Source organism: Oncorhynchus keta, chromosome 32, assembly GCF_023373465.1.
Source record: "Oncorhynchus keta strain PuntledgeMale-10-30-2019 chromosome 32, Oket_V2, whole genome shotgun sequence".
Taxonomy (NCBI): Eukaryota; Metazoa; Chordata; class Actinopteri; order Salmoniformes; family Salmonidae; genus Oncorhynchus; species Oncorhynchus keta.
Window position 1 is genome coordinate 14,881,501 of NC_068452.1, and position 16,564 is coordinate 14,898,064.

General features: G+C 45.3%; 1 pseudogene; it reads left to right on the forward strand.

The window, feature by feature from the left end:
- Window positions 1–9,555: 9,555 nt before the first annotated feature.
- LOC118365728 (apoptosis-stimulating of p53 protein 2-like) lies at window positions 9,556–13,295 on the forward strand (annotated as a pseudogene).
- The last annotated feature ends 3,269 nt before the right edge of the window (window positions 13,296–16,564 follow it).

The following is a 16,564-nucleotide window of genomic DNA, read 5'->3' on the forward strand; positions in this document are numbered from 1 at the left end:
CAGGAAAAGGATGGCCGAGCATGCCCCCATTCTCATCGACGGGGCTGTAGTGGAGCAAGGTTGAGAGCTTCAAGTTACTTGGTGTCCACATCACCAACAAACTATCATGGTCCAAACACACCAAGACAGTTGTGAAGAGGGCACGACAACGCCTATTCCCCCTCAGGAGACTGAAAAGATCTGGCATGGGTCCTCAGATCCTCAAAAAGTTATACAGTTGCACCATCCAGAACATCCTTACGGGTTGCATCACCGCCTGGTATGACAACTGCTCGGCATCCAACCGCAAGGCACTACAGAGGGTAGTGTGTACATCAGTACATCACTGGGGCCAAGCTTCCTGCCGTCCAGGACTAGTATACCAGGCGGTGTCAGAGGAAGGCCCTAAAAATAGCCAAAGACTCCAGCCACCCTAGTCATAGACTTCTCTAGACTTCTTCCTGAAGACAAGCAATGTATACGAAATGCTTCAGTCTGGTTTTAGACCCCATCATAGCTCTGAGACTGCACTTATGAAGGTAGTAAATGACTGTTTAATGGCGTCAGACTGAGGGTCTGCATCTGTCCTCGTGCTCTTAGACCTTAGTGCTGCTTTTGATACCATCGATCACCACATTCTTTTGGAAAGATTTGACACCCAAATTGGTCTACACGGACAAGTTCTGGCCTGGTTTAGATCTTATCTGTCGGAAAGATATCAGTTTGTCTCTGTGAATGGTTTGTCCTCTGACAAATCAACTGTAAATTTCAGTGTTCCTCAAGGTTCCGTTTTAGGACCACTATTGTTTTCACTATATATTTGACCTCTTAGGGATGTCAATTTGAAAACATAATGTCAACTTTCACTGATATGCGGATGACACACAGCTGTACATTTCAATGAAACATGGTGAAGCCCCAAAATTGCCCTCCCTGGAAGACTGTGTTTCAAACATAAGGAAGTGGATGGCTGCAAACTTTCTACTTTTTAAACTCGGACAAAACAGAAATGCTTGTTCTAGGTCCCAAGAAACAAAGAGATCTTCTGTTGAATCTGACAATTAATGTTGATGGTTGTACAGTCGTCTCAAATACAAATGTGAAGGACCTCAGCGTTACTCTGATCTCTCTTTTGACGAACATATCAAGACTGTTTCAAAGACAGCTTTTTTCCATCTACGTAACATTGCAAAAATCAGACATTTTCTGTCCAAACATTATGCAGAAAAATTAATCCATGCTTTTGTCACTTCTAGGTTATGATAGCTCTACTTTTAATTGATGGTTGACGCAGCTTGTTTGCCATTAGCCAATCAGCGTTTCTCAACGAATTGAATGCATCTGAATGTACACAACTCCCATTTACGGCTTGGGGCGGCAGGGTAGCCTAGTGGTTAGTTAGAGCATTGGACTAGTAACCGGAAGGTTGCAAGTTCAAATCCCCGAGCTGACAAGGTACAAATCTGTCGTTCTGCCCCTGAACAGGAAGTTATGACCCACTGTTTCTAGGCTGTCATTGAAAATAAGAATTTGTTCTTAACTGACTTGCCTAGTTGAATACATTTAAAATGACCTGATTACCACCTTCCCACTTGGTTAGGTTCGCAGAACGCCTCACTCGCTTTAGGGTTGGGTTGCCGACGTTTGTTAATTCAACCGATACCTTTCCTAGTGGGCAAGTACACTTCTAGATACACATTGTTTAAAAATGTAAGTAGATAGAGATAAAGATGGATTTAACAATGGACGTACAAATTGGCTATTTCTGCCGTTCTATTATTCATGGTTGCACATTTGCACATTGTTGGCCAAATAACCATGTCGATCAGGTGGTCACCGGACTAATCCTGAGAAATAATTTCAAGGGATACATCGTTGTCATTGAGAAGGGCCTTGTTACAGTTCCATTGCAACAGGTCTCCAGTAAAGACAACACCAATAATTGTGAACTTCCCATCATTCTGATTACGGTAGTAATTTTGTCACCCTCATCATGGCAAAGACACGGAGAAATGCATATGATGCAGCTTTCAAGTTGAAGGCAATAAATCTGGCTGTTGGAAAAGGAAATAGAGCTGCTGCATGGGAGCTTGGCCTTAATGAGTCGATGATAAGACGTTGGAAACCGCAGCGTGAGGAACTGACTCAGTGCAGAAAGACAACAAAAGCTTTCAGAGGGAAGAAAAGCAGATGGCCCAAAGTATTTGCAGCCACTCGACATCAGTGTAAATCGTGCATTTAAGGTGGTTCTCCTTGTTCAGTGGGAGGCTTGGATGACAAGTGGGGAGAAATCCTTCACTAAAACGGGCCGCAGGCGAAGAGCATCTTATGGTCAAGTCTGCCAGTGGGTCCTGACAGCGTGGAGCATTGTCAAAAAATCCACTATCATCAACGGGTTTCGAAAGGCTGGACTGCTGCGTGTTGAAGGGGGCAGCATGAGCTCAGCGGGGTATTTGCCTCCGGATGAAAGTGAGGAGAGCGACAATGAAAACGATCCAACATCGGATGAAGCAATTCTGAGGCTATTCAACACCGACACAGAAGGAGATGACTTCAGTGGTTTCAGTGCACAGGAGGAGGAAGATGGTGACCAATGACTTTCTTGGTAGGCTACTGTTTTAATTTTTGTTACAAGCCGTGTTTCGTTTAAAGGCTGTGTAAAGTTAATTTGTTTCAATGTACCGGTAGGCACCTGCGGCTTATAGACATGTGCGGCTTATTTATATTCAAAATACATCTTTTTTAATAATTCAGTGGGTGCGGTTTATATTCAGGTGCGCTTAATAGTCCAGCAATTACAGGAATGACATTTCAGAAATTAAAGAATGGTTTAAAATCATGCTGCATGCATATGAGGTTAACTGCCAATTAGGCTACTACACCATATTTTGCAAGAAAAGCTTCAATGGACCACACACACAAGTAAAATCCCAATTTAAAGGTTTGTGGTTGTCTAACACAATCCAAGTGTACGCTATGCTGTCCATACACAACATTATTGGATGACATGGTGATAATGTTTTTGACAATTGCCTTTTTGTGTGTAAATCAAATGAGTGTCAAATTCTCGACCCTATCCCCTCCTCTCTTCTCCAGACCATTTCCGGAGACCTTCTCCCTTACCTCACCTCGCTCATCAACTCATCCCTGACCGCTGGCTACGTCCCTTCCGTCTTCAAGAGAGTGAGAGTTGCACCCCTTCTGAAAAAACCTACACTCGATCCCTCCGATGTCAACAACTACAGACCAGTATCCCTTCTTTCTTTTCTCTCCAAAACTCTTGAACGTGCCGTCCTTGGCCAGCTCTCCCGCTATCTCTCTCAGAATGACCTTCTTGATCCAAATCAGTCAGGTTTCAAGACTAGTCATTCAACTGAGACTGCTCTTCTCTGTATCACGGAGGTGCTCCGCACTGCTAAAGCTAACTCTCTCTCCTCTGCTCTCATCCTTCTAGACCTATCGGCTGCATTCGATACTGTGAACCATCAGATCCTCCTCTCCACCCTCTCCGAGTTGGGCATCTCCGGCGCGGCCCACGCTGATTGCGTCCTACCTGACAGGTCGCTCCTACCAGGTGGCGTGGCGAGAATCTGTCTCCTCACCACACGCTCTCACCACTGGTGTCCCCCAGGGCTCTGTTCTAGGCCCTCTCCTATTCTCGCTATACACCAAGTCACTTGGCTCTGTCATAACCTCACATGGTCTCTCCTATCATTGCTATGCAGACGACACACAATTAATCTTCTCCTTTCCCCCTTCTGATGACCAGGTGGCGAATCGCATCTCTGGCAGACATATCAGTGTGAATGACGGATCACCACCTCAAGCTGAACCTCGGCAAGACGGAGCTGCTCTTCCTCCCGGGGAAGGACTGCCCGTTCCATGATCTCGCCATCACGGTTGACAACTCCATTGTGTCCTCCTCCCAGAGCGCTAAGAACCTTGGCGTGATCCTGGACAACACCCTGTCGTTCTCAACTAACATCAAGGCGGTGGCCCGTTCCTGTAGGTTCATGCTCTACAACATCCGCAGAGTACGACCCTGCCTCACACAGGAAGCGGCGCAGGTCCTAATCCAGGCACTTGTCATCTCCCATCTGGATTACTGCAACTCGCTGTTGGCTGGGCTCCCTGCCTGTGCCATTAAACCCCTACAACTCATCCAGAACGCCGCAGCCCGTCTGGTGTTCAACCTTCCCAAGTTCTCTCACGTCACCCCGCTCCTCCGCTCTCTCCACTGGCTTCCAGTTGAAGCTCGCATCCGCTACAAGACCATGGTGCTTGCCTACGGAGCTGTGAGGGAACGGCACCTCAGTACCTCCAGGCTCTGATCAGGCCCTACACCCAAACAAGGGCACTGCGTTCATCCACATCTGGCCTGCTCGCCTCCCTACCACTGAGGAAGTACAGTTCCCGCTCAGCCCAGTCAAAACTGTTCGCTGCTCTGGCCCCCCAATGGTGGAACAAACTCCCTCACGACGCCAGGACAGCGGAGTCAATCACCACCTTCCGGAGACACCTGAAACCCCACCTCTTTAAGGAATACCTAGGATAGGATAAAGTAATCCTTCTCACCCCCCTTAAAAGATTTAGATGCACTATTGTAAAGTGGCTGTTCCACTGGATGTCATAAGGTGAATGCACCAATTTGTAAGTCGCTCTGCGTCTGCTAAATGACTTAAATGTAAATGTAAATGTAAATTGATTGATTGTGATCTCATAAAAAACATCAGCCTTCCGAGTGGTGCAGCGGTCTAAGGCACAGCATCGCAGTGCTTGAGGCGTTACTACAGCCCCGGGTTCGATCTCAGGCTGTGTCACTGCCGGCTGTGACCGGGAGACCCATGAGGCGGCGCACAGTTGGCCCAGCATTGTCCGAGTTAGGGGAGGGTTTGGCCGGCCAGGATTTCCTTGTCCCATCGCGCTCTAGCGACTCCTTGTGGCAGGCCAGGCGCCTGCAAGCTGACGACGGGCTCCTGCAAGCTGGCGACTGAAAGCTGACGACGGGCGCCTGCAAGCTGGCGACTGCAAGCTGACGACGGGCGCCTGCAAGCTGGCGACTGCAAGCTGACGACGGGCGCCTGCAAGCTGGCGACTGCAAGCTGACGACGGTCGCCAGTTGGACGATGTTTCCTCCAACAAATTGGTGCGGCCGAGCCACAGTGCTTCTTGACACACAGCTCGCTTAACATGGAAGTGTTAAGCGAGCTGTGTGTCAAGAAGCACTGTGGCTCGGCGGGGTTGTGTTTTGGAGGACGCATGGCTCTTGACCTTTGCATCTCCCGAGTCCGTAGGGGAGTTGCAACGATGGGACAAGAATGTGATTACCAATTGGGGAGAAAAAAAGTACAAAATTTTTTATAAAAAAATAAAAAACAGTTTGTGCCTAGTGGGAATAGCCTATTTCACTTATGGAAAGTCATATTTCATCATCGGCTGTGATTAACTCCCAAAGGGGGGCGCACAATCGTCCGGGTTTGGCCAGTGTAGGCCTTCATTGTAAATAAGAATTTGTTCTTAAATGACTTACCAAGTTAAATAAAGGTTAGATAGATAATAAATATATATATATATATATATATATATATATATATATATATATATATATATATATATATATATATATATATATGCTTTGGTGATTACATTTGCAAAGGCAAAATCGGGAACAGAATCTTAATCGGTCAGATTTCCTTGTGTTTCCAAGTGAGGATGACTGTCCTCATAGACCTTGGACATGGTAGAGTACATGGTTACTGTGTTCACCCTAGTATACTGTAGTATACCCTAGTGATGTGTGAATTGGAGCCAACATGTAATCCACAACAACATCTAAACATTTTCCTTTTCTTGTTTAAACCAGTTCTCTAAAACAAATCTTGACTAATGAGTGGATCACATATCTTGACAACAACAGTTGAACCCAGTGAAGAAGAAGATAGTTGCCTTATCAGTTGTGTCATTTTGCTAGTTGAACACGGGTTGGAAAGTAGACACAAAACAAGAATTCTAACTATTATTTGAAGAACAATGATCCTGCATTGTTAAACTGTAATGATGGTGAGAGAGATATAACTCCGCATGCCTGCCTGTTCCTCTTGGGAGCCCTATGGTGTTGGCCCAACATCTTGTATTTCTTTATATATGTCAATCCTGGGAGATTATTGTTAGCCCTGGTAGAATTCATAAACGAGGTGCTAAGGCGAAATCTATTTCAGGCTGTTCCGTCACTTGGTTATGTGAACTGAGACTTGATTTTTACTCAACTTGCAAGGACATCCCATCTATAAGTGGGGTATCAGCCAAGGTTGGCACCAAAAAGTGACACCAGTTATTTGGGGGACACATTTTGTGGAAACAACACAATTATTTAGCAGGGTCAGGGGTGATACAGGTAGTAAATAACAGATTAGTTGATAGGCTCCACCGAACTCTGTTTTCTGGTTCCAAATGTCATTGATTACCGTTGTTAAACTCATCCCACCTCTGAGGTTACGGAGGGCCTTTACAACTGTTCCCAGTAACAGTAAGTGACCAGTAAGCAAGCACACAGACAGACATACACAATCTTCTTGCTGCTACATTTACGCTATTCATAAATCCATTAGGCGATTAGTCAAAAGTACTGCTCCGTGGCTGTCGGTGGAGATTTCCAATGACATTTCCCATTGTCCCGAATGCCATATGAAAATGTGAACTTTTCAGTGACTGGGTTGTGTTCGTTTTTCACCCAGTACTGTTTTTTTTCTGCTCCCAGAGTAATGCTCAGCACAGTGGGGGTTGGGAACGGGGGAGGGTTGCTACTGCTACGCTGATTCAATAGTAAAGTCACGTGAGCCTGGCCATATGGCCCTGGGTCCAGGCCGCAGCTTAAAAACATTGGGAGCTGACCAGCGGTAACGACATGCAAACCTATCCCAATCTGCCAACATTTATTAAAGAGCCACACAACCACAAGTCAAGAGTTAGTGCAAATATATATTTTTTAAAACACATAATGGAGAAAATGGGAGATGACTGGTTTTCCATACACCATCAGAGAGAGAGTGAAGTGCACCAGTCCCTCCTGCAGCAAAGCACTCCCACAACATGATGCTGCCACCCCTGTGCTTCACAATTGAGATGGTGTTCTTCGGCTTGCAAGCATTTCCCTTTTTCCTCATAACATAACGATGGTCATTATGGCCAAACAGTTCTATTTTTGTTTCATCAGACCAGAGGACATTTCTCCAAAAAGTACCATCTTTGTCCCCATGTGCGGTTGCAAAATGGCTTTTTTATTGTGGTTTTGGAGCAGTGGCATCTTCCTTGCTGAGCGGCCTTTCAGGTTATGTCGATATAGGACTCGTTTTACTGTGGATATTGATACTTTTGTACCTGTTTCCTCCATTATCTTCACAAGATCCTTTGCTGTTGTTCTGGGATTGATTTGCACTTTTCGCACCAAAGTACGCTCAACTCTAGGAGACAGAACGCGTCTTCTTCCTGAGCGATATGACGGCTGCATGGTCCCATGGTGTTAATACTTGCGTACTATTGTTTGTACCGGATAAACGTGGTACCTTCAAGCATTTGGAAATTGCTCCCAAGGATGAACCAGACTTGTGGAGGTCTACAATTTTTTTCTGAGGTCTTGGCTGATTTCTTTAGATTGTCCCATGATGTCAAGCAAAGAGGCACTGAGTTTGAAGGCCTTGAAATACATCCACAGGTACACCTCCAATTGACTCAAATTATGTCAATTAACCTATCAGAAGCTTGTAAATCGACTACATCATTTTCTGGAATTGTCCAAGCTGTTTAAAGGCACAGTCAACTTAGTGTATGTAAACTTCTGACCCACTGGAATTGTAATGCAGTAAATTATAAGTGAAATAATCTGTCTGTAAACAATCGTTGAAAAAATGACTTGTGTCATACACAAAGTAGATGTCCTAACCGACTTGCCAAAACTATAGTTTGTTAACAAGAAATTTGTGGAGTGGTTGAGAAACGAGTTTTAACGACTCCAACCTAAGTGTATGTAAAATTCCGACTTCATCTGTATACAATATGTACGCCCACCAGAGGATCTGTCTTTTTCAGTCCTCTGTGTTTGAAGGGTGTAAAATCCACTTGCCAGTATGGCTGTTGCAGTGACCATATTACCTCCACACCGGCAGTCATGAGTCATGACCCCAGTAAAATTCCATGTAACCGTTGAGTCAAGGTTATCTCCTTTTATGCACTCTGGACATGCGTTGGTTGTACCCAACTCGCCTGGTACTCAGCGCTCTATTGTCCCTCTAGTCTAACCACTCGGACATAAATGCAATTGAAAATCACATCAAACATTTATCAGAACAGTGTTTTTCAAACTCACCGCACTGTGATTGATCAATTTGAAGAAAGAAGTTCAACAACAGCTTGAAACTCACTGGAAAACATGGTCATTGTGGATGTTGTTTCAAAGCCTAACGCAACAAAATGGACAGCGCTTTCTGAGGTGATGATTTTTTCAAAACCCCAACATGCAAATTAGAGCTCATGTGGGCCTGTATATGAAATGCGTGTTCTTATAAGCCCAGACTTGCGTGTTCTTATAAGCCCAGACTTTTCTATATGTAATCCAGTGTGAAAGCAGGGTTTTGATGGTTGCCACTGAAGAGGATACTGCTACTATATTTATTTTCAGCTGCTCATATTAAGCACATGCTCCACTATAAATCTGGAGTAGCCTACCAGTCCGCCATGGCAGGAAAGCGGCCTCCATTCACTATTCGAGAGCAGATGTTTTTTGCCCCTGTTCCTGGCCATTTGATAAGGGGCAATTCATTCTAAATCGATACTAATTTTACATAAACAAATCAAAATATATTTTACTTTAACACTTTTTTGGTTACTACATGATTCCATATGTGTTATTTGATAGTTTTGACGACTTCACTATTATTATACAATGTAGAAAATAGCACAAATAAAGAAAAACCCTGGAATGAGTAGGTGTGTCCAAACCTTTGACTGGTACTGTATTAGTCAAGACTAAATTGATGGGTGAAAATATGATTGCTTGATGAGAGGACAGCATGTGCAGTCTGAGGCAAGGAACAACTTTTATTTGCGACTTTAATCATCAGTGGCCTACAGTCGCATCATGCACCCCATCATCACAACTAAAGTTATCAAATAACTCTAAATCTAGTGTATAGGACCTGTTTCAAATGGTCACTTTTACACTCAACAAAGCCACTTCATATGTGCACTCGCTCCGGAATAGGAAAAATATCAGCAATATTCAGCAACAGTGCATTCGGAACTATTCTGACCCCTTGACTTTTTCCACATTTTGTTACTTTACAGCCTTATTCTAAGATGGACTACATTTGTTTCCCTTTTCTCATCAATCTACATGCAATACCCCATAATGACATTGAAAAAATATTTACATAAGTATTCAGACACTTTACACTGTATTTTGTTAAAGCATCTTTGGCAACGATTACAGCCTCGAGTCTTCTTGGGTATGAAAGCATGGCACACCTGTATTTGGGGATTTTCTCCTATTCATCTTTGCAGATCCTCTCAAGCTCTGTTAGGATGGATGGTGAGCGATGCTGCACAACTATTCTTCAGATCTCTCCAGACATGTTCGATTGGGTTCAAGTCCGGGCTGGGCCACTCAAAGACATTCAGAGACTTGTCCAGAAGCCACTCCTGCGTTGTCTTGACTGTGTGCTTAGGGTCGTTGACCTGTTGGAAGGTGAACCTTCGCCCGGTCTGAGGTCCTGAGTTCACTGGAGCAGGTATTCAACAAGGATCTCTCTGTATTTTGCTCCATTCATCTTTCCCTCGATCCTGGCTAGTCTCCTATTCCCTGGTCTGAATACTTATGTAAATGTGATATTTCATTTTTTTTATTTTATAAATTGGCAACAATTTCTAAAAACACTTTTCGCTTTGTCATTATTGCGTGTAGATTGCTGAGGGGAAAATAATATTTAATACATTTTAGAATAAGGCTGTAACATAAACTGTGGAAATAGTCAAGGGGTCTGAATACTTTCCTATGGCACACTAAGTTAAATTCTATTCTTATTACTATAAAACCATGTAATACTGTATAAAATAATAGCACAGGAATTATAAACATATCTTGTTTGCTAAATGAACTAGCCTACAGCCTATGGCGCATAGCCAAATAATGTACCTAGGTCAAATCATTCTGTTCTTCTGAAATATATTTTCTTCATAATCATGTTTTAGACCTGCCTAAAATAAATAATGGATTTATTGTGATAGTGTATATTAAATATATTTCTTAGACTTAACAACAACAAAAAATGTAGATGTTCCAAAGGCGCACATCAGCGGGTTGTATGCGGCTGTATGATTGGAGGTCTGGAGATGCTAAACATGTTTGTTAAATTAACTGTCAGTTACCGTGAAACCGGTAGTCTTTTGAATGACAATAACTGGCTCACAACATTTCATGACCGCCACAGCCCTACTCGTCACTTAAATCTAGTTGGATTGATGGTTTTCATTTTACTCCTGCGACTCTTTCATACTCTTGCTTGTGCCTGTATTTTTTCCCCGTTAACATTACGACTGCGGAAATGTTTGTATTGGCCTGTCAAACACCCCCGGTAATGGCTGAAATGGGCTCAATGGAATACATTGGCTTTCTGTTGACTATAAGAACGCTAAAGCTTCGTCTGGGATTTAACAGTCTCGTCACTTACATCACAAGAAAGCGAATAAATATAACTTTATTTTGATGGGTATTATTTTTTTGTGGAATTGAAAAGTAATAATTTAATCCAGTTGAGGAAAAAAGAGAACAAAATGTTAACGAATTAGATTTCCCTGAAATAACGCAACTTCTCGAAAATGAACACTCGGATTATAGTGATATTATGTCCGATTTCGCAAACAAGTTAAAGTATGTTTATGTAGGTGTATTCTAAAGCGAAGCGTGTTGATTTTTTTTATCCGAGGGTATCCTGCTATTGACACACTTGTTGAATTATGCACGAGAATGTGACAACAGTAATTAATGAAGCAGTCCTGTTCCACCCCTTTATGTTAATGTGTCATATATGCAAGTACATCCAGTGTATTTCTGCATATGATGCACATATCATTATATTTTTAACACACACCAAAAAAAATACCTGACACAATATTAAAATGTTTATATTGGACAAATTGAATACCTGCATTTTCACCAAAGTCTCTGAACTGCAGTCATTATTTGTCTGAGCCAGTAAAATGTTTTATGTGCTATAATGTAGTCAATATCTGATGGATAATACAATTTCTAAAAGTTTGGAGGATATCCATTGTCCAACTGTTGCACTTATTATAATTCATTTTAAAACCTTTTAACAATTTCGATGACCATAGCTAGCATATGTCACTGCATTTTTATATTGTAATTGTGAAGCATCTACACCCCTCACTCCACTCCTGCAGGGCAAGAGGACCGACCTGTCAAGTTCCTGGTGCAGTTTGGCGTGAACGCCAATGCTGCCGACAGCGATGGCTGGTGAGCCATTGTCACTTTAGTTGCCGTTGTCCCTTTACAGTAACTTTATAGTGGTTGTTGTCACTTTACAGTAGCTTTATAAAAGCTGTTGTCACCCCCATCAACCAGTAGCACGTCACATCCAATGTTTTCATGTGAATGATGTTATCCAGTCGCCCACTATTATAAGAGTTCGTTTTTTTTTATCTCTCCCCTCCTTCTCTCCCTCACCCCTCCTCTTGCTCTTATCTCCTCCAACTCTCCCACTTTGTTCCCTCTTATCTCCTTCTCCCGATGACCTCCTCTCTACCTCCTTCCATTCCTACCTCACTCTTACCTCTCCGTGTCTGTCTCTCTCCCAGGACTCCGCTGCACTGTGCGGCCTCCTGTAACAATGTGCAGGTGTGTAAGTTCCTGGTGGAGTCCGGGGCTGCTGTGTTCGCCACCACCTACAGTGACATGCAGACAGCGGCAGACAAGTGCGAGGAGATGGAGGAGGGCTACGCACAGTGTGCTCCCAGTTCCTCTACGGTGAGACTGCTGGTGTAATCTGACTGGAGACCAAGCACAAACATTACTTGCTCAAAACAATCAGTGTGTCTTGTAGAGGACTGCTAATTCTTATGTAGGTGACATTACACTACTATAGCTGGGACAACGTATTTTCATAGTAAAACAGGTTGGGCCCCATACAGGATATCTCTCACACACACACTCACTTTGATCATCCAGAACACTGTCACAACAGGATACTCCTAGCCACAGGTGCTAGCCGGCAGTTCGGCCACAACTCCCCTGAAGATAGGGACGCACACACATTACACACGGACTCTTGAGGACAGGACAGGGACGCATACGCTCTTACACACTGACCCCAGAAGACAGGGACGACGCACATACAGTACACACATAGCTGCCGAGGACACCCAGATAAGACACCCACAGATTGGCAGAAAGCCTAGACTTAGAGACAAACTAGCACACACACATAATCTCCCTCCCAGCCGAACATTGTGTGACTGAAGATAGCGCACACACCAGATCTCCTTTTCAGCTGAACATGGTGTGACGACCAAGAACAGGCATGGAAGGATTCTACGATGACGGACAGACAACAGAGCCAATGCCGGATGACTATACCCCAGCCTGATCCAATCCGAAGATCCGATCTCCTAGAAATCAACCTACTTTCTGTTGTGTATGTGATGCTTGTACTCACTGTTAGCAAGGTTCCTTTATGCTAGACTCTGATGAGCTAACAGAGGGGCCCGTATATACGCTGTACCAGATATCTTCACTCTGAATAAACCTGTCGCTTGTCGTACAATCTACCACCTTGTCTGCATCGGTCCTTGACCGACTCACCCTTTATCTTATCCCATTATCAACAGTCTACTCTTTTTTCCCCGTTTTTGCACTCGACCCCTCCACTGGTTTACAAAATGTAGCTACCCTCATCTACTCTAACATTCTGCCCTCCATAACACGTTTTAGCGGAAATTGAATCTTAACGTCTTGTTCCTGACGAGTTGGGTGTGACTTTGTGTTGATGCAGGTGTACAGGAGAAGATGGGCATCGTGAACCGTGGGGTGGTGTACGCCCTGTGGGACTACGACGCTGAGGACGATGACGAGCTGGCCTTCCAGGAAGGCGACTGCATGACGGTGCTGCGGCGCGAGGACAAGGACGAGAGAGTGGTGGTGGGCCCGCTGCGGAGACCGAGAGGGCTACATTCCAAGAAACCTGCTAGGGGTGAGCAGGAGAGAGAGTAGAGACACTAGCCTGGCCACACATATGCTCTACCCCTAGATCCTAAGCCCTAGGCACTCCTGTAGATCTGAAATGATTGGATAGGTGTAAGAAATGTGGCAAAAATCATAGGCAGAGTGAAGAGCAGTCAATATGGAATCCAGCAAATTGTCTGTGGGCTGCAGCTACGTATTGTATTCAGAGCAGTGGTTAAGTATAGGAAAAGTGGACATACACATATCCAGTAGTTTTGACCAAGGGCCATTTCCACAAAGCGTCTAAGAGGAGGAATGCTGATCTAGGATCTGTCCATATACCGTAAAATTTCCATTAAAAGGCAAGCCTCCAACAAACTCCGGTCACTTCTAATGGCCGGGCATCGCAAAATAAATGTCAGTCTGTATTAAGTGTAGGGTCAAAACAGGGTAATTACCGTAGGTTATGCATGCACGCATTCTCGCACTGCTCCAGTGGAATTTCACAGCATCTCTACCAAAGAGTTCAGAATTAGTTTTCAATCCTCTCTCTACCTCGCGCTGGATGATTGATCCCTATCTGCCAAAATGCAATAATTCTGTCTGTGTAGCCAGCAAAAAAAACTGACAACCGTGTTCTTATTTATTTAACCTAAGGCAAGTCAGTTAAGAACAAATTCTTATTTACAATGACGGCCAACATAGAGGTTGGATATTCGACAGATATTCGGAGATATATCTAACTTTAAACCTCAAACTAACTTTACCATATTTAACGTTGCCGCCTCTTGTAGCCTAACATTTGTAGTGCGTTCTAAATGTGTTTTTAATTAGCAAACGGAACTGTTGGTGAACTTATTACATTTACATTTACATTTAAGTCATTTAGCAGACGCTCTTATCCAGAGCGACTTACAAATTGGTGCATTCACCTTATGACATCCAGTGGAACAGCCACTTTACAATAGTGCATCTAAATCTTTTAAGGGGGTGAGAAGGATTACTTTATCCTATCCTAGGTATTCCTTAAAGAGGTGGGGTTTCAGGTGTCTCCGGAAGGTGGTGATTGACTCCGCTGTCCTGGCGTCGTGAGGAGTGTGTTCCACCATTGGGGAGCCAGAGCAGCGAACAGTTTTGACTGGGCTGAGCGGGAACTGTACTTCCTCAGTGGTAGGGAGGCGAGCAGGCCAGAGGTGGATGAACGCAGTGCCCTTGTTTGGGTGTAGGGCCTGATCAGAGCCTGAAGGTACTGAGGTGCCGTTCCCCTCACAGCTCCGTAGGCAAGCACCATGGTCTTGTAGCGGATGCGAGCTTCAACTGGAAGCCAGTGGAGAGAGCGGAGGAGCGGGGTGACGTGAGAGAACTTGGGAAGGTTGAACACCAGACGGGCTGCGGCGTTCTGGATGAGTTGTAGGGGTTTAATGGCACAGGCAGGGAGCCCAGCCAACAGCGAGTTGCAGTAATCCAGACGGGAGATGACAAGTGCCTGGATTAGGACCTGCGCCGCTTCCTGTGAGGCAGGGTCGTACTCTGCGGATGTTGTAGAGCATGAACCTACAGGAACGGGCCACCGCCTTGATGTTAGTTGAGAACGACAGGGTGTTGTCCAGGATCACGCCAAGGTTCTTAGCGCTCTGGGAGGAGGACACAATGGAGTTGTCAACCGTGATGGCGAGATCATGGAGCGGGCAGTCCTTCCCGGGAGGAAGAGCAGCTCCGTCTTGCCGAGGTTCAGCTTGAGGTGGTGATCCGTCATCCACACTGATATGTCTGCCAGACATGCAGAGATGCGATTCGCCACCTGGTCATCAGAAGGGGAAAAGAGAAGATTAATTGTGTGTCGTCTGCATAGCAATGATAGGAGAGACCATGTGAGGTTATGACAGAGCCAAGTGACTTGGTGTATAGCGAGAATAGGAGAGGGCCTAGAACAGAGCCCTGGGGACACCAGTGGTGAGAGCGCGTGGTGAGGAGACAGATTCTCGCCACGCCACCTGGTAGGAGCGACCTGTCAGGTAGGACGCAATCCAGCGTGGGCCGCGCCGGAGATGCCCAACTCGGAGAGGGTGGAGAGGAGGATCTGATGGTTCACAGTATCGAAGGCAGCCGATAGGTCTAGAAGGATGAGAGCAGAGGAGAGAGAGTTAGCTTTAGCAGTGCGGAGCGTCTCCGTGATACAGAGAAGAGCAGTCTCAGTTGAATGACTAGTCTTGAAACCTGACTGATTTGGATCAAGAAGGTCATTCTGAGAGAGATAGCGGGAGAGCTGGCCAAGGACGGCACGTTCAAGAGTTTTGGAGAGAAAAGAAAGAAGGGATACTGGTCTGTAGTTGTTGACATCGGAGGGATCGAGTGTAGGTTTTTCAGAAGGGTGCAACTCTCGCTCTCTTGAAGACGGAAGGGACGTAGCCAGCGGTCAGGGATGAGTTGATGAGCGAGGTGAGGTAAGGGAGAAGGTCTCCGGAAATGGTCTGGAGAAGAGAGGAGGGTATAGGGTCGAGCGGGCAGGTTGTTGGGCGGCCGGCCGTCACAAGACGCGAGATTTCATCTGGAGAGAGGGGAGAAAGAGGTCAGAGCAAAGGGTAGGGCAGTGTGAGCAGAACCAGCGGTGTCGTTTGACTTAGCAAACGAGGATCGGATGTCGTCGACCTTCTTTTCAAAATGGTTGACGAAGTCATCTGCAGAGAGGAGGGAGGAGGGGGAGGGGGAGGAGGATTCAGGAGGGAGGAGAAGGTGGCAAAGAGCTTCCTAGGGTTAGAGGCAGATGCTTGGAATTTAGAGTGGTAGAAAGTGGCTTTAGCAGCAGAGACAGAGGAGGAAAATGTAGAGAGGAGGGAGCGAAAGGATGCCAGGTCCGCAGGGAGGCGAGTTTTCCTCCATTTCCGCTCGGCTGCCCGGAGCCCTGTTCTGTGAGCTCGCAATGAGTCGTCAAGCCACGGAGCGGGAGTGGAGGACCGAGCCGGCCTGGAAGATAGGGGACATAGATAGTCAAAGGATGCAGAAAGGGAGGAGAGGAGGGTTGAGGAGGCAGAATCAGGAGATAGGTTGGAGAAGGTTTGAGCAGAGGGAAGAGATGATAGGATGGAAGAGGAGAGAGTAGCGGGGGAGAGAGAGCGAAGGTTGGGACGGCGCGATACCATCCGAGTAGGGGCAGTGTGGGAAGTGTTGGATGAGAGCGAGAGGGAAAAGGATACAAGGCAGTGGTCGGAGACTCGGAGGGGAGTTGCAATGAGGTTAGTGGAAGAACAGCATCTAGTAAAGATGAGGTCGAGCATATTGCCTGCCTTGTGAGTAGGGGGGGAAGGTGAGAGTATTAATGATTATAGCTGACATTAATGACAATTAATGATTAAT